This window comes from Somniosus microcephalus, unplaced genomic scaffold (genome assembly GCF_052327205.1).
Source record: "Somniosus microcephalus isolate GS21.2 unplaced genomic scaffold, FLI_Smic_1.0 scaffold33, whole genome shotgun sequence".
NCBI lineage: Eukaryota > Metazoa > Chordata > Chondrichthyes > Squaliformes > Somniosidae > Somniosus > Somniosus microcephalus.
This window is the reverse complement of record NW_028225220.1, coordinates 951678-968299: the sequence shown is the minus strand read 5'-3', so window position 1 is coordinate 968299 and position 16622 is coordinate 951678. Positions and strand designations below refer to the sequence as shown.

Below are 16622 nucleotides of genomic sequence, written 5' to 3'. Positions count from 1 at the left end.
TGGCCAGTGGGAAGGGGGGGAGGTATAAGGGCAGGTGTTGCATCTCCTGTGCTTGCACGGGACGGTTCCGGGCAAAGTGGAAGGGGAGCTGGGGGTGATAGAGGAGTGGACTAGGGTGTCTTGGAAGGAGTGGTCCCTACGGAATGCTGAAAGCAGAGGGGAGGGGAAGATGCGTTTGGTGGTGGGATCACGTTGGAGGTGGCGGAAATGGCAGAGGATGATCCATTGAATGTGAAGGCTGGTAGGGTGAAAGGTGAGGACAAGGGGAAACCTATCGTGGGTCCGGGAGGGAGGGGCAGGGATGAGGGCAGATGTGCGGGTGATAGAATGGACACGATCGAGGGCAGTATCAACCATGGTAGAGGGGAATCCTTGGTTGAGGAAATAGGAAGACATGTCGGAAGCACTGGTGTGGAAGGTGGCATCGACGGAGCAGATGCAGGGGAGATGGAGAAACTGGGAGAGTGTATAGAGTCCTTACAGGAGTCGCAGTGGGAGGAAGTGTAGTCCACGTAGCTGTGGGAGTCAGTGGGCTTGTAGTGAATGTTGGTCAATAACCTATTCCCAGAGATGGAGATGGAGAAGTCGAGGAAGAAACATAGGAACATAAAAGATGGGAGCAGATGTAGGCCATTTGGCCCCTCGAGCCTGCTCCGCCATTCAATGAGATCATGGCTGATCATTAAACTCAGTACCCTGTCCCTGCCTTCCCCCAATATCCCTTAATCCCTTTAGCCTTAAGAAATATATCTAACACCTTCTTCAATATATTTAATGAATTGGCATCTACTGCTTTCTGTGGTAGAGAATTCCACAGGTTCACCACTCTCTGGGTGAAGAAATTCCTCCTCAGCTCTGTCCTAAATGGCTTCCCCCTTATCCTTAGACTCTGACACCTGGTTCTGGACTCCCCCGCCATCGGGAACATCCTTCCAGCATCTAATCTGTCTAGTCCTGTTAGAATTTTATAAGTTTCAATGAGATCCCCTGTCATTCTTCTAAACTCAAGCGAGTATAAGCCCAATCGACCCAAGCTCTCCTCATACGTCATTCCTGCCACCCCAGGTATCAGTCTGGTGAATCTTCGCTGCACTCCCTCCATGGCAAGAACATCCTTCATCAGATAAGGCGACCAAAACTGCACACAATACTCAAGGTGTGGGCTCACCAAGGCCCTGTACAACTGCAGCAATACATCCTTGTTCCTGTACTCAAACCCTCTCGCTACAAAGGCCAACATACCATTTGCCTTCTTAACCGCCTCCTCCACCTGCATACTTACCTTCAGCGACTGGTGCAAAAGGACGCCCAGCTCTCGTTGCACTGCCACTTCTCCCAATCTATTGCCGTTCAGGTATTAATCTGCCTTCCTGTTTTGGCCACCAAAGTGGATAACCTCGCATGTATCCACATTATACTGCATCTACCATGCATCTGCCCAATCACCAAACCTGTCCAAATCATACTGGAGTTTCTCGGCACCCTCCTCACAGCACACACACCCACCCAGCTTTGTGTCGTCTGCAAACTTGGAGATATTACATCTAGTTTCCTCGTCTAGATCATTAATATATATTGTGAATAGCTGGGGTCCTAGGACTGATCCCTGCAGTACCGCAGTAGTCACAGCCTGCCACTCAGAAAAAAACCCGTTTATTTCAACTCTTTGCTTCCTGTCTGCCAACCAGTCATCTATCCACGTCAGTACCTTGCCCCCAATCCCATGTGCCTTAAGATTACACGCTAATCTCTTATGCGGGACATTATCAAAAGCCTTCTGAAAGTCCAAATACACCACATCCACTGGTTCTCCCTCATCTGTTCTACCAGTTACATCCTCATAAAATTCCAGTAGATCAGTCAAGCACGATTTACCTTTTGTAAATCCATGTTGACTTTGTCCGATCTTGTCACTGTTTTCCAAGTGCTCTACTATAATATTTTTTAGAATGGACTCCAGCATTTTCCCTACTACTGATGTCAGGCTTACTGGTCTATAATTCCAAGTTTTCTCTCTACCACCTTTTTTGAACAGTGGGGGAACATTAGCTACCCTCCAATCCATGGGAACTGTTGCAGAGTCTATAGAACTTTGGAAGATGACCAGCATTGCATCTACTATTTCCAGGGCCACTTCTTTAAGCAGCCTAGGATGTAGATGATGAGGCCCTCGGGATTTATTGGCCTTCAATCGCGTCAATTTCCCTAACACCATTTCCCTACAAATACTGATTTCATTCAGTTCCTCCCTCTCATTAGAACCTATGTTCGCCGACATCTCTTGGAGGTTATTATTGTCCTCCTTTCTGAAAACAGAACCAATGTATGTATTTAATTGATCTGCCATTTCTGTGATCCCCATTAAAAATTCCCCTGATTCTGACTGCAAGGGACCTATGTTTGACTTCACCAATCTTTTTCTCTTCACATGCCTATAAAAGCTTTTACAGTCAGTTTTTATGTTCACTGAAGCTTACTCTCATACTCTATTTCAACCTCTTGATTAATTCCTTTTTCCTCCTTTGCTGAATCCAAAACTGCTCCCAGTCCTCAGGTTTACTGCTTTTTCTGGCCAATTTGTATGTTCTCTCTTGGGTTTTATGCTATCCTTAATTTCCCTTGTTATCCATGGTTGAGTCACCTTTTTTGTTTTATTGTTATGCCAAACAGGGATGAACAAATTCTGTAATTTATCCGTGCGATCTTTGAATGTTTGCCATTGCCTATCCACCCAATCGATCCTACCCAGCTCGCAACTCATATCACAGTAGTTTCATTTATTTAAATTCAGGACCCTAGTCTCTGAGTCAACTACTTCACTCTCCATCTTAATGAAGAATTCTATCACATTTTGATCGCTCCGCCCCTAGGGGCCTCGCGCAACAAGATTGCTAATTAATCCTTTCTCATGACATATGGAAATGTCATGGAAAAGGACAGGGATGGGCCGGAAATAAAGGTTCTAAATTGGGGGAAGGCCGATTTTAATAGGATAAGGCAGGATCTGGCCAAAAGGGACTGGGATCAGCTACTTGTGGGAAAATCTGCATCGGAGCAATGGCAGGCTTTCAGAAGGGAGATTGAGATCATACAATGGCAACATGTTCCCGTAAAGGTCAAGGGTGGTTCCAAAAACCACAGGGAACCTTGGATAGCTGGGGATATACGAGAATGGATTTGGAAATAAAGGAGTGCTTTTGGCAGATACAAAAGGCTAAAGGCAGAGAAAGCCCTAGAGGAGTACAAAAAGTGCAGGGGGATACTTAAAAAAGAAATTAGGATATCAAGGAGGGGCCATGAAATAACACTGGCGAGCAAAATAAAGGAAAATCCTAAGATGTTTTATAAGTATATTAAGGGTAAGAGGATAACTAGGGAAAAAATAGGGCCTATTAGGGACAAAAGTGGCAATCTGTGTGTGGAGCCGGAAGATGTAGGAGGGGTTCTAAATGAATTTTTTGCATCTGTTTTCACTATGGAGGAGGACGATGTAGACATAGAAATAGGGCGGGGGGACTGTGATATGCTCGAACATATTAACATCGAGAGGGAGGAGGTATTGGCGGTTTTAACAGGCCTAAAAATGGATAAATCCCCAGGCCCGGACGAAATGTATCCCAGGCTGCTGTGTGAGGCAAAGGAAGAGATTGCGAGGGCTCTAACACATATATTCAGGACCTCTCTGGCCACAGGGGATGTGCCAGAGGACTGGAGAACCGCTAATGTAGTACCATTATTCAAGAAGGAAAGTAGGGAAAAACTGGGGAACTACAGGCCTGTGAGCCTAACATCAGTGGTAGGAAAATTATTGGAAAAAATTCTGAGGGACAAAATTAGTCTCCACTTGGAGAGACAAGGATTAATCAGGGATAGTCAACATGGCTTTGTCAAGGGAAGATCATGTCTGACTAATTTGATTGAATTTTTTGAGGGGGTGACTAGGTGTGTGGATGAGGGTAATGCACTGGATGTGGTATACATGGATTTCAGTAAGGCCTTCGATAAAGTCCCGCACAGGAGACTGGTCAAGAAGGTAAGAGCCCATGGAAACCAGGGTGCCTTGGCACATTGGATACAAAACTGGCTTAGTGGCAGAAGGCAGAGGGTGATGGTCGAAGGTTGTTTTTGTGACTGGAAGCCTGTGGCCAGTGGGGTACCACAGGGATCGGTGCTGGGTCCCTTGCTGTTTGTGGTCTACATTAATGACTTGGATATGAATGTAAAAGGTATGATCAGTAAGTTCGCGGATAATACAAAAATTGGTACGGTGGTAAATAGCGAGGAGGGTAGCCTCAGTCTGCAGGACGATATAGATGGGTTGGGCAGATGGGCGGAACAGTGGCAAATGGAATTTAACCCGGAAAAGTGCGAGGTGATGCACATTGGGGGGACTAACAAGGCAAGGGAATACACAATGAATGGTAAGACCCTAGGCAAGACGGAGGGGCAGAGGGATCTGGGTGTGCAAGTACACAGATCCCTGCAGGCGGCGGAACAGGTGGATAAGGTGGTAAAAAAGGCATATGGGATACTTGCCTTCATTAGCCGAGGCATAGAATATAAGAGCAAGGAGGTTATGATGGAGCTGTATAAAACACTGGTTAGGCCACAGCTGCAATACTGTGTGCAGTTCTGGTCGCCACACTACAGGAAGTATGTGATCGCTTTGGAGAGGGTGCAGAGGAGATTCACCAGGATGTTACCAGGGCTGGAGCGCTTCAGCTATGAAGAAAGACTGGGCAGATTGGGTTTGTTTTCCTTGGAGCAGAGGAGGCTGAGGGGGGACATGATTGAGGTGTACAAAATTATGAGGGGCATAGATAGGATGGATACTGAGGAGCTTTTTCCCTAAGTAGAAGGGTCAATAACTAGGGGGCATAGATTCAAGGTAAAGGGCGGGAGGTTTAGAGGGGATTTGAGAAAGAGCTTTTTCACCCAGAGGGTGGTTGGAGTCTGGAACTCACTGCCTGAAAGGGTTGTGGAGGCAGGAACCCTCACAACATTTAAGAAGCATTTGGATGAGCACTTGAAATGCCATAACATACAAGGCTACGGACCAAATGCTGGAATATGGGATTAGATTAGACAGGGCTTGATGGCCGGCACGGACACGATGGGCCGAAGGGCCTCTATCCGTGCTGTATAACTCTATGACTCTATGACTCTACAGTACGCAGTCTAAGATGCCCTTGTCTCCAGTTGGTTCCTCGACATATTGGTCCAGGAAAGCATCCCGTATACGATCCAGGAATTCCTCCTCCACAGTATTGTTACTTATTTCGTTAGCCCAATCTATATGTAGATTAAAGTCACCCATGATAACTGCTGTGCCCTTATTGCACGCTTCTCTAATTTCCCATTTAATGCCATCCCCAATGTTCGCATTACTGTTTGGGGGCCTGTATACCGCTCCCACTAAAGTTTTCTGTTCCTTGGTATTTCTCAGTTCTACCCATACAGATTCCACATCATCAGAGCTAATATCCTTCCTTACAATTGTGTTAATCCCCTCTTTACCAGCAATGCTACCCCACCTCCTTTTCCCTTTCGCCTGTCTTTCCTGAATATTGAATACCACTGGATGTTGAGTTCCCAGTCTTGGACACCCTGGAGCCATGTTTCCGTAATCCCAATCATATCATATCCGTTTATCTCTATTTGCACAGCTAATTCATCCACAGTATTATGAATGCTCCTCGCATTAAGACACAAAGCCTTCAGGCTTGTTTTTATCACTCTTAGAACTTTTAGAATTATTATTTACTGTTGCCATGTTTGATTTAAACCCTTGATTTCTCTGACTGCCACCTTTGCTTGTCTCCTTCCTGTCTTTTGCTTCTATCATTGATCCCCTTTCATCTGCCTCCCTGCTCAGGTTCCCAACCCCCTGCCATTTTAGTTTTAACCTTCTCCCAGAGCACTAGCAAACACTCCCCCTAGGACATTAGTCCCGGTCCTGCCCAGGTGCAAACCATCCAGTTTGTACTAGTCCCACCTCCCCCAGAACCGGTTCCAATGTCCCAGGAATTTGAATCCCTCCCCCTTGCACCATTCCTCTAGCCATGTATTCATCTATTTCTACTCTGACTAGCACGTGCCACTGGTAGCAATCCTAAGATTACTACCTTTGAGGCCCTATTTTTTAATTTACCTCCTAACTCCCTATATTCAGCTTTTAGGATCTCATCCTGTTTTTTAGCTACCTCGTAGGTACCTATATGCACCATTACAACTGGCTGTTCACCCTCCCCTTCCAAAATGGGAAGGGAAGAGTCAGAGATGGACCATGTGAAGGTGAGGGAAAGGTGTAAATTGGAGGCAAAGTGAATGGAATTGTCTAGCTCAGGGCAAGAGCAGGAAACGGCACCGATACATTCATCAATGTACCGGAAGAAGAGGTGAGGAAGGTGACCTGAGTAGGACTGGAACAAAGCATGTTCCACATATCCCACGAAAATGCAGGCATAGCTAGGACCCATGCGGGTACCCATAGCAACACCTTTGATTTGGAGGAAATGAGTGGAGTCAAAAGAGAAGTTGTTCAATGTGAGAACAAGTTCAGCCTGTCAGAGGAGGGTGGTGGTGGATGGGGAATGGTCTGGACTCTGTTCAAGGAAGAAGTGGAGTGCCATCAGGCCATCTTGGTGGGGGATGGAGATGTAGAGGGATTGTACGTCCATGGTGAAAAGGAGGTGGTTGGGGCCAGGAAACTGGAAAATGTTAAAGTGGCGGAGAGCATCAGAAGAGTTGTGGATGTAGGTGGGAAGAGACTGGACAAGTGGAGAAAAGATAGAGTCGAGATAGGAAGAGATAAGTTCCGTGGGGCAAGAACAGGCTGAAACAATGGGTCTAGCAGGGCAGTCGTGTTTCTAGGTCTTGGGAAGGAGGTAGAAGCGGGCTGTGCAGGGTTGGGGAACTATGAGGTTGGTGGCCGCTGGGGGAAGATTCCCAGAGTAGATGAGGTCAGTGACCGTCTTGGAAACGGTGGTTTGATGTTCGGTAGTGGGGTCATGGTCCAGGTGGAGGTGGGATGAGGTGTCAGAGAGTTGGTGTTCATGTTCCGCTGGGTAGAGGTCAGTTGGCCAAACAACAACAGCACCACCCTTGTCAGCAGGTTTAATGGCATGTCAGAGTTGGATCAGAGAATGGAGTGCTGCAAGTTCAGTGGGAGGTAGGTTGGAGTTAGTGAGGGCAGCAGTGAAATGGAGATGGCCAATGTCACGGCGGCAGTTCCTTTTTCCTCAACCGAGGATTCCCCTCTACCATGGTTGACATGGCCCTCGACCGTGTCCATTCTATCTCCCACACTTCTGCCCTCACCCCTGCCCCTCCCTCCCGGAACCACGATAGGCTTCCCTTGTCCTCACCTTTTACCCCACCAGCCTCCACATTCAATGAATTAACCTCCGCCATTTCTGCCACCTCCAACGTGATCCCACCACCAAATGCATCTTCCCCTCCCCCCTCCTTTCAGCATTCCACAGGGAGAGCTCCCTCCGAGACACTCTAGTCCACTCCTCTATCATCCCCAGCACCCATTCCCCTTCGCCCGACACCTTTCTGTGCATGCGCAGGAGATGCAACACCTGCCCTTATACCTCCCCACTCCCCACTGTCCAGGGCCCCAAACAGCCCTTCCAGCTGAAGCAACGATTTACTTGTACTTCTTGCAAACTAGTATAATGTATTTGCTGATCACGATGTGGTCTCTTCTACATTGGGAAGACCAAACGCACATTCGGTGACCGCTTTTTGGAACACCTCCGTTCAGTACATAAGGGTGACCCCGAGCTTCCGGTCGCCTGTCATTTTAATTCACCGCCCCATTCCCACTCAGACCTCACTGTACTCGGGCACTTGCAATGTTCCACGGAAGCTCAGCATAAGCTGGAGGAACAGCACCGCATCTTCTGATTAGGCACTTTACAGCATTCCGGACTCAATATCGAGTTCAACAATTTCAGATCATAACCTCGGCCCCCATTACATTTAAACTTATATTTTATCCACATCTTTTGGTTTTGGCCCTTCCCCCCTAATCTAGAGCCGTCTTTTGTCTCCACTACTCCTATCACCATCTCGTTTCGTTTTCAATACCTCTCAATGTCTCTTCACTTCTCTTTTGTCCTTTCCCAGCCTGGCCTTTTAATGTGTTTCATTTCCTGTGCTTTTTCAGTCTTGACAAAGGGTTTCGACCTGAAACGTTGACTCTATTTCTCTCTCCATGGATGTTGCCTGGCCTGCTGAGTTTTTCCAGCATTTTCTGTTGTTATTTTTGAAATTACTTTAAAACATGTATGGAAACTTGGTTTAGAACCCACTTAGAGTAATGTATAGTATACTGGTCTAAAAAAGGATATACAAGCACTGGAGAAAGAGCAAAAAATGAGTTGTAAAAATGATACCAGAACGCAAAATTTAGAACTATCAAATAAGTCTGCATAGGCTGCGGCTCTTTCCTCTAGAAAAGAGAAGGCTGAAGGGTGTCCTCAAAGAGGTCTTTAAAATTATGAAGGGAATAGGTAGGTGGACATAGAGAAGATGTTTCCAATTGTGGGGAGTCCAGAACAAGGTTACCTGTATATAAAATAGCCGCTTGTCCAACAGGGAATTCAGGAGAAACCTCTTTACCCAGAGAGTGGTTAGAATGTGGAACTTGCTATCAGATAGAGTAGTTGAGGCGAATAGCGTAGATGCCTTTAGTTGAAGCTAGATATGTACATGAGGGAAACTGAACAGAAGGATATGGAGATAGAGTTAGATGAAGTACGGAGTGAGCAGGCACGTGCGGAGCAAAAATATCGCACAGACCATTTTGGTCAAATGGCCGGTTTCTGTGCTGTAGATTCTATGTAAAATCTCCCGAGTAAAGCCTCGCATATAACCCTGCAGAAATGAGCAGATAGAAAGCTCCCTTACCTGAACACACCACCCTCGCATTTTCTTTATGAGTACAGTCGTGTTTACCCCACGGTGCTGAGGGACATTCCCAGAGAAACGATTCGTTTCCCGAACAGTTCAGTTCATCCAACCAAACTGGGCCTGAGCCTGGTCCACAAGCAGTAGGAAGTTCCACATCCACCGCATTCCCGCAACCCAGCTGTTTGCAAACCACGTCAGCGTCGGCCAGGTCCCAGGAATCATCACAAACTGAGCCCCAGGTCCCACTGTAATAAACCTCCACTCGCCCAGCACATGGGCTTCCACCGTCGGACAACCTTAACTGCACGTGTCCTGTTAGAGAACAATACAGGAGGATTATACTTCAAATATACATTTATCTCATCACTCAATCCAAACATTGCTGCTTCTCCTGCTAAAGAAAATGGTGCTTTTAATGTGTCTGTGACAGGTACATGATATTATATCCCGCAACATCTGTCTGCACTTACATATTACATACAATTATACAGAATGTACAGCACAGAGTCAGGCCATTCGACCCAAGGGGTCCAACCCGGTATTCATGCTCCACACTAGCCTCCTCCCACCCCACTTCCCCTAATCCTTTCAGGATAACATTCTATTCATTTCTCCATCGTTCGATTTATTGCCTCCAGTTCTCCCGTTTGGTTTGGAATGCTGTGCACATAGATGTACAGCCAAATTAAGTTGTTTTTATTAATTGTGCCACTCACTTTATTTTTAACAATCAATTTATAATTCTGTTCTATAAGTGTATCTGTTCCCTAACCGTTAATCTTACCCGTATTGGTTACCTTGGTCTGACATTCACTCAGACCTCCTCTTTCTTTTATCTTCAGGCTTATGTTAATTTCACCAGATTCCTCCCCCCGTAATACTAGCTTATAGACTTATCCACAGCTTTATTTATCACTTCCGCTGCACACTGCATACTGCAGAATGCAACGTACGTACAGCATAATGGAACTTACACCATTTCAGGCCCAGAATGTCTGTCTACATTCATATGCTGTGTAATAACACTTAGACCAGTCCATGCCAAAACATCCTTCCATACTTATACACAACATAATGGAACTTAGACCAGTGAATCTCCAGCACATCTGTCTGCACGTTTATGCTGCACAATGGAACTGACTTGCAAACTCGGCCGCATTTGACCGCCGAGCTGATCTTCCAATCCCACGTGCTCTCCGTCACAAAGACCGCCGACTTCCACCTCTGTATCATCACTCACCTCCATCCCTGCCTCGGCCCATCTGCTGCTGAAACGCCGTCCTCCCATCCTGCACCCTCCATAACCTTCAGCTCACCCGAAAACTCCTGATATCCTGACCCGCACCAGGTCACACTCACCATCATCCTTGTGCTCACTGCTTTGGATTGGCTTCCTGTCCGCCAAAGCCTCCAGTTTTAAATTACCATCCTCAGGTTCAAATATCTTCATGCACTCGACCCCCTCTATCACTATAACCACCTCCAGCCCGAATCATTTCGGGAACTCTACTGTTCTCCAAATGTGGCCTCTTGTGCATCATTCACTTCCTCCCTCCACAATTGGCGGCCGTGAATTTCTCCGTCTCGGTCCCAAGATCAGGAATTCCCTCCCTAAACCTTCCGCCTCTCCTGGTTTAAGACCAGCTCTTGAAACTACCCAAATGGCCAGGCTTTTAGTCGCCTGTTCTAATACCTTCATCTCTCTTCCTGTGAAGCACCTTACGACGGTTGTCTTTCGTTTAAGGCGCTATATAAATGCAAGTTCTCGTTTTTTTCCAGTTCAGCCCGTATCCTCTCGCTTTTCGCTCACCCCCTGAGTTAAATAACCAATGTAGAGACACCGAGGAACAAGTGACCAATTTACCACTTTTCTCAGCAGATTAGATATTCCCCTTGATGGTTCTGTAAAATTGAACCATTTGTTCACCTGAACACAGGACCCCTACGCCGATGCTGTCATTGAGAGATGGATTCAATGTGAATGAGCTGCAGTTCCGGAGCCGAGACTCGTTTCCTTCACACTGGACATCATTCACCCACACTCTCTCCGTACTTTGAAGAGTTATAAGCGGCTATCGCAGAGCCGCAGCCCAGCTGTCTGCAGACCACGTTGGCATCATTTAGGTCCCAGAGGTTGTCCCGCACTCTCCCCCAGCTGCCGTTGTAGTAAATCTCCACTCGCCCGTCACAGCGGCTTCCCCCATTAGTCAGTCTCGGCGGCCAACCTTCATCTACAAACAGAAACACATTGCGAGCAACGGTTAAACTGAGCCAAAATATCCCATAATTTACTAACTCTCACCCGGACAGTTATTGTTAATTTTAATGATTATATTTCTGTAATAATTACCCACAACGCTTGTAGGGTGATCCTCTCCGCCATTACCTTTTCTCAGTGAATTGATTTTAGAGAGATGCCGAGCAGCTTCCGGAGGCTAATCTGGGGAAAGGGGCTAAAAACTAACTGAGGGCGGGCGGCCCAGGCTGGCTATTGATATGAGCTCTGATCAAAGGCAGGAGCACGGGCACAAAATAGCTTCTGGCTGCTCACAGTTCAGCTGATGTGGAGAGAAACAAACAGAAGTGTAATTGATGGAGCGCTTCCCAGGACGGCCCAAAGCTCTTCACAGCCACTGAAGTACTTCTGATTTGTTGTCACTGCGACAGCAGCAGGACAGGCCGGAGGGGCTGAAGGGCCTCCTCCTGTCCACATGTTGCGATGTTTTAAGTGTGAAACGCGAGAGCTGATTTGCGCTCAGTCAGTTCCCACAAACAGCAATGAGATAACGGACCAGATAATCTGTTATAAGCTGGGGCTGGTTGATGGATAAATGTGTTCCAGGACACCGTGACAACTGTGATGTGCGGAAAGTTCGTGAAATAATCAGAGATACAGAGCAGTTTATGGATATTAAAACTCATCTCGCACTATTTATCTGGCAAGAAATTAACAGAATGTTCTGTTAAAATACAGCTGATGTGTGCGGAGAATTCTATGTTGATTCATATTTGAACCGGTAACATTGATAACGGTTCCAATACTGGTGCAGTGTTTCCGTGCTATAGCAGTGGTCCCGGGGGCTTTTTGCCGTTTCAATAGCTGTTGGTGGCGACCGCTGGGTGTTACTTTGTATTTACAAAGATTTACACCGTAACACGAGATATGTATTTATTAAACGTGCACTGGATTGAAAGCCTTTGATTCATTGCTAATATACTTCAGTCCAATCGACCGACACACACACCTCAGACTCGCTTAGTGTCAGAGGAAGAAGGTGATCTTGATCAGTAAAACGGGTGAATCAGTGACTTACAGAAATAGTGCCACTGGTGTGAGACTCTGCTCGACAGGAGAACAGTTGGTGTATTTCAGTTCAATACACTGAGTGGACTCACCCGAGCAGATGACACTGGTGTCATTTCCATGTGAGCAGCGAAACTGATCCCAGGATGAAACCGGACAATCCCACAATCGGGACTCGTTCCCCCGGCACCTGTAGTTCTCCTTCCACACTGGGCCGGTTCCCTCCCCAAAGTGAGCTGCTCCCGGGGTTGCGGTGACTGCCCCGCACTGAAGGTGCTCACAGACCACGCTGGCATCTTCTAAACTGAAATAAACATCACACAGAGTCCCCCACTGGTCTCCGTGTAGCACCTCCACCCGGCCGGAGCACCTGTTCTCCCCACCAACCAATCGGGGTCCATGGTTCCCTGTTTTGGAAACAAATACAGATTCAAATAGAATGTAAATCACCTTTAGTATATATAAGGGGCAAAATAGAAAATGGGGGAAGCTTATCCACCACTATCGCACGTCCGTAATTTATCAAATAGTTATTTCTTTGTAGCAATCAAAGTTACTGCAAGACCCCAAGAAGTTGTGTGATAACTCAAAGTTGACAGCTCTTCCTGAAAAACTGATGGATTGTTGGCCGTTATCTCAATGGGCTTGGAATATAAAAGTGAGGAAGTGATGTTTCAGTTGTACCGAGTCTTGGTCAGACCCAAACTGGGGCACTGCTCTCAGTTTTGGGCACCGCATTTCAGAAAAGATATCTTGGCCTTGGAGGTGATGCAGCGCAGATTCAGCAGAATGACAACAGTGCTTAAAGTGATGGAGGGACTGGGTGTTTAAGGTGGTGGATGGGCAGGCAATCAAGTGGACGGCTTTCATCTGGATAGTGTCGAAATTCTTGAGTATTGTTGCAGCTGCACCCAACTAGAGAGGATTCTATCAACTCCTGACCTGAGCCTTGCCGGTGGTGAAGAGGCATTGGGGAGTCAGAAGGTGGACCACTCGCTGCAGAATACCCAGCATCTGACCTGCTGTATTAGACACGGCATTTATGTGGCTGGTCATGTAGGGTTTCTAGTAAATGGCCACACAGAAAATATTAATGGTGGGGGATCGGCGATGGTAAAGCCAATTAATATCAAGAGGAGGTGGTCAGAGTATGTCATGTTGGAGATGGTCATTGCCTGACCCTTGTGTGGCACGAATGTTACTTGCGAACTATCAGCCCAAGTCTGGATGATGTCCACGTCTTGGTGCAAGTGGCCATGGCTTGCTTCATTATCTAAGGAATTGCGAATGGAGCTGAACACTCTGCAATCATCAGCAAACAGCACCACTTCTGACGTTATGTTGGAGGGAAGGCAACTTATGAAGCAGCTGACGATAGTTGGGTCAAAGACTGAAATTGCGAAGAAACTTTTCACATAAAGGGTAGTGGAAATCTGGAATTTCTCCACCTGCTCCCCAAAGGAAAGCCTTTGCATGCTGAGTTCAATCGAAATGTTCAACACTGTGATAGATTTTTGTTTGTTAAGGGTAGCAAGGAATATGGCTCAAAGGCAGATAAATAGAGTTGAGATACATATCAGTCATGATCTAATAGAATGACCGAACAGGCTAGAGGTACGGAATCTCCTATTTCTGATCATATGGATTTGTTTCCCATCATATCAGCTGTGGGGAGTAAAGAGAATTGATTCTATAATATAACTGCCCAATCTTCTCCCTCTGGCCTGATTGTACTGACCAGTGCGGGAGTACAGCCGCCCCCTGATACCCCGCTGTTCAGTAAGTGTGACTCTGGACAGGGTGGGTCGAAATGCTATTGCCATGTGGTACAATTAATAGGGCCTGGTGTTCACATCAAAGTATCTAATTAGGTCAATGCGCGTTTATGAAGTCAATGTCCGACTTTTGGGGACAATGGTCAATTATCTAGGTCAGTGAACAGTTAATGAGATAAGTGATCAGTGTCTTGTTACTACGATTGATGCTAATTAAAGTGACTGCAACACTGAGAAGTTCAGTGCGGGTCTCCTAAGTCAGTGTACCGGTAAAGTTGACGGTGCACGGCTGGTGACATCATTGCGCTGTTAATCAAGTGAATGTTGGGCTAATGACCGCAGTGCAGGCACCATCACACAGGAGCATCAGCAATGGAAATGGTGCCCGGGGTTTAGGACAGTGTCGGTTTAATGACGTCAGCGGATGGTTAAGGAGCGCAGTGAAGGGACCAGAAAGTCCGTGTTTGGGCAACGAGGACAATCGACCGCCCATAACATCAGTGCACGACAAATCAAGTCAGAATCAAGGGATGGTTAACAAAAAAGGAACCAAACTAATGACGTCAATGCACAGTTCATCAAGTCAGCTTATTTTTAGCAAGGGTTCTGAGTTGTTACTTAAGTTAACCTGTAGTTAATAAAGTCTGTAATTTGTTAATGAGTCAAAGTACATTGAACGATGTTCTCGGTCAATGATGTCAGCGTGTGATTAATGATGATAACCCGTAGTGAATGAGGCGGTGTCCTATTAATGAACCTACCGTGATGGTCTATGAGGTGTGCACAAGTTTAATGAGACAGTGCGCGACTAGCGAGTTGTTAGACACCGATTGTGACATCAACTGTCTAAGAGAAAAATACGTTCAGTGCAGGCGGTAAATAAACTAGCAACAAATCTGCTTACTTCAGAAGAAACCTTTAAGTTTAGAAACTTTCTATTGACAAATTATTGCGGATATTTTGACGTGTTCGGCCAGACCTATAACAATAATAGTAAACTGTAAGGACTAGTTTATATATGATATTGTTAGAGAGAAACACAGGAATGTCACCTTCCTCAGTTTTCCCAATATTAAGGAGGAAGTTGTCTGTTGTTCAGTAAGTCTGTACTCACCGGAGCAGATCACACTGGCATCGTTCCTGTGGGTGCACTGGTGGTGATTTACTGGAGAAAGAGGGCAGCCAACCAGACTTGTCTCGCTGCCTGTACATTCAAAGACATCACTCCGTAGAAGTCCAGTGCCCTCTCCAAAATAAGCCCCTCTTGGCACGGACACCGCGGCTCCACACTGAAGCTGAGCACAGGCCACATTGGCGTCATTCAAATCCCAGTGAAGGTCGCACACTGTTCCCCAGGTTTCACCGTACTGGACCTCCAGTCTGCCCGAGCATGGGGAGTCTCCGGATACTAGTCTAGGAAATCTGTGATCTGAATAATCATAATAATCACAATACTCACGATATTCACCATAAAATATTTGCAAATGAGTACACATCTGATTAATGACAGGTCTGACACTATTGGTTCTCAGATTGGTTCCATTCTGGTCCAATACCGATGATGCTGTTTTTCCTCTAACGCTATTGGTTATAATGTGACTGTCTGGCTTTTTATAATATTGCTTTATTTGTTGGTACCTTACCCAGTGGCCGTCACTCTGATGTTACAAACACGCACTGTATCAGCAGAGAGAACGCGGCAAAGTATCGATAGAGAGAGAAGAGTAAATCGAAGTCAAGCAATCTCTGTCCTCCCTGCACCCACTTTGGGTTGGCTCCACTGCCGGCCGCATCCATGTTCTCCTCCAGAAAGTAGAGGCCGAGATGGGCCGGCAGAGGGCGCCCTCGCTTTCACCCTGTAACTGAAGGACACCGAGGGGAGAATTTCCCGACCACCCCGTCTCCCTCCAGGAACACCCTGCCTTTACACAACACACGATGCATCCGTTTGATGATGACGGTTGGAGCCGGTACAGCTCATTAACCCAGAATGACCCTAAAGACGGCTTTTCGCATCTGCCTTGTCAATGATTCTATTTTCCTCAATCAATCTACACCAGATTCCAGACCAATCCTCCATCGCTCTCTGTGAGAAGAATATCCGGACACCAGTCCTAAGTCTGTCTTTCTCTCCCTTCAGTATTTCACACCTTGTTGTATTGACATGTTCAAATTAAAGTTTTTTTTATCTGATTCACGATTTCGCCCCATTTACTGCCTCCAGCAGATCACATCCCGCTACAAGGCCCATTATTCAGCACAGCGGTTTGTAGAGATCTGACTCCAGTTTTGGCTCTACACCACTTCCAGGGTTTAATTGTCCCCGTGTACCTCGTTACCGGAACTATACACGGTGCACAAGGCGAGGCCTGGTCAGAGCACTGTCTAGTTTAACTCTGAGCTCTTGTGCCTCGTGACCGGATGTATACACACAGCACAAGGCGTGACTGGATGGAGCTCTGTTCCGTGAAATCCAGACACCCTGATTTGCCCTGCACTCTTTTGCTTACATAGTTGAGCATTCGGTTTGTTTGCTGATTGCTGTTGTTCGCTGATTGGACATTTGAGGATCAAGGCCAAGAACTACGCTCGATCAAAAACAGATAGAGTCGTGAATTTCT

General features: G+C 46.5%; 1 pseudogene; it reads right to left on the bottom strand.

Moving 5' to 3' along the window:
* LOC147083875 (scavenger receptor cysteine-rich domain-containing protein DMBT1-like) overlaps positions 1 to 16622 on the bottom strand; it is a 47485-nt pseudogene that overhangs the window by 16919 nt on the left and 13944 nt on the right.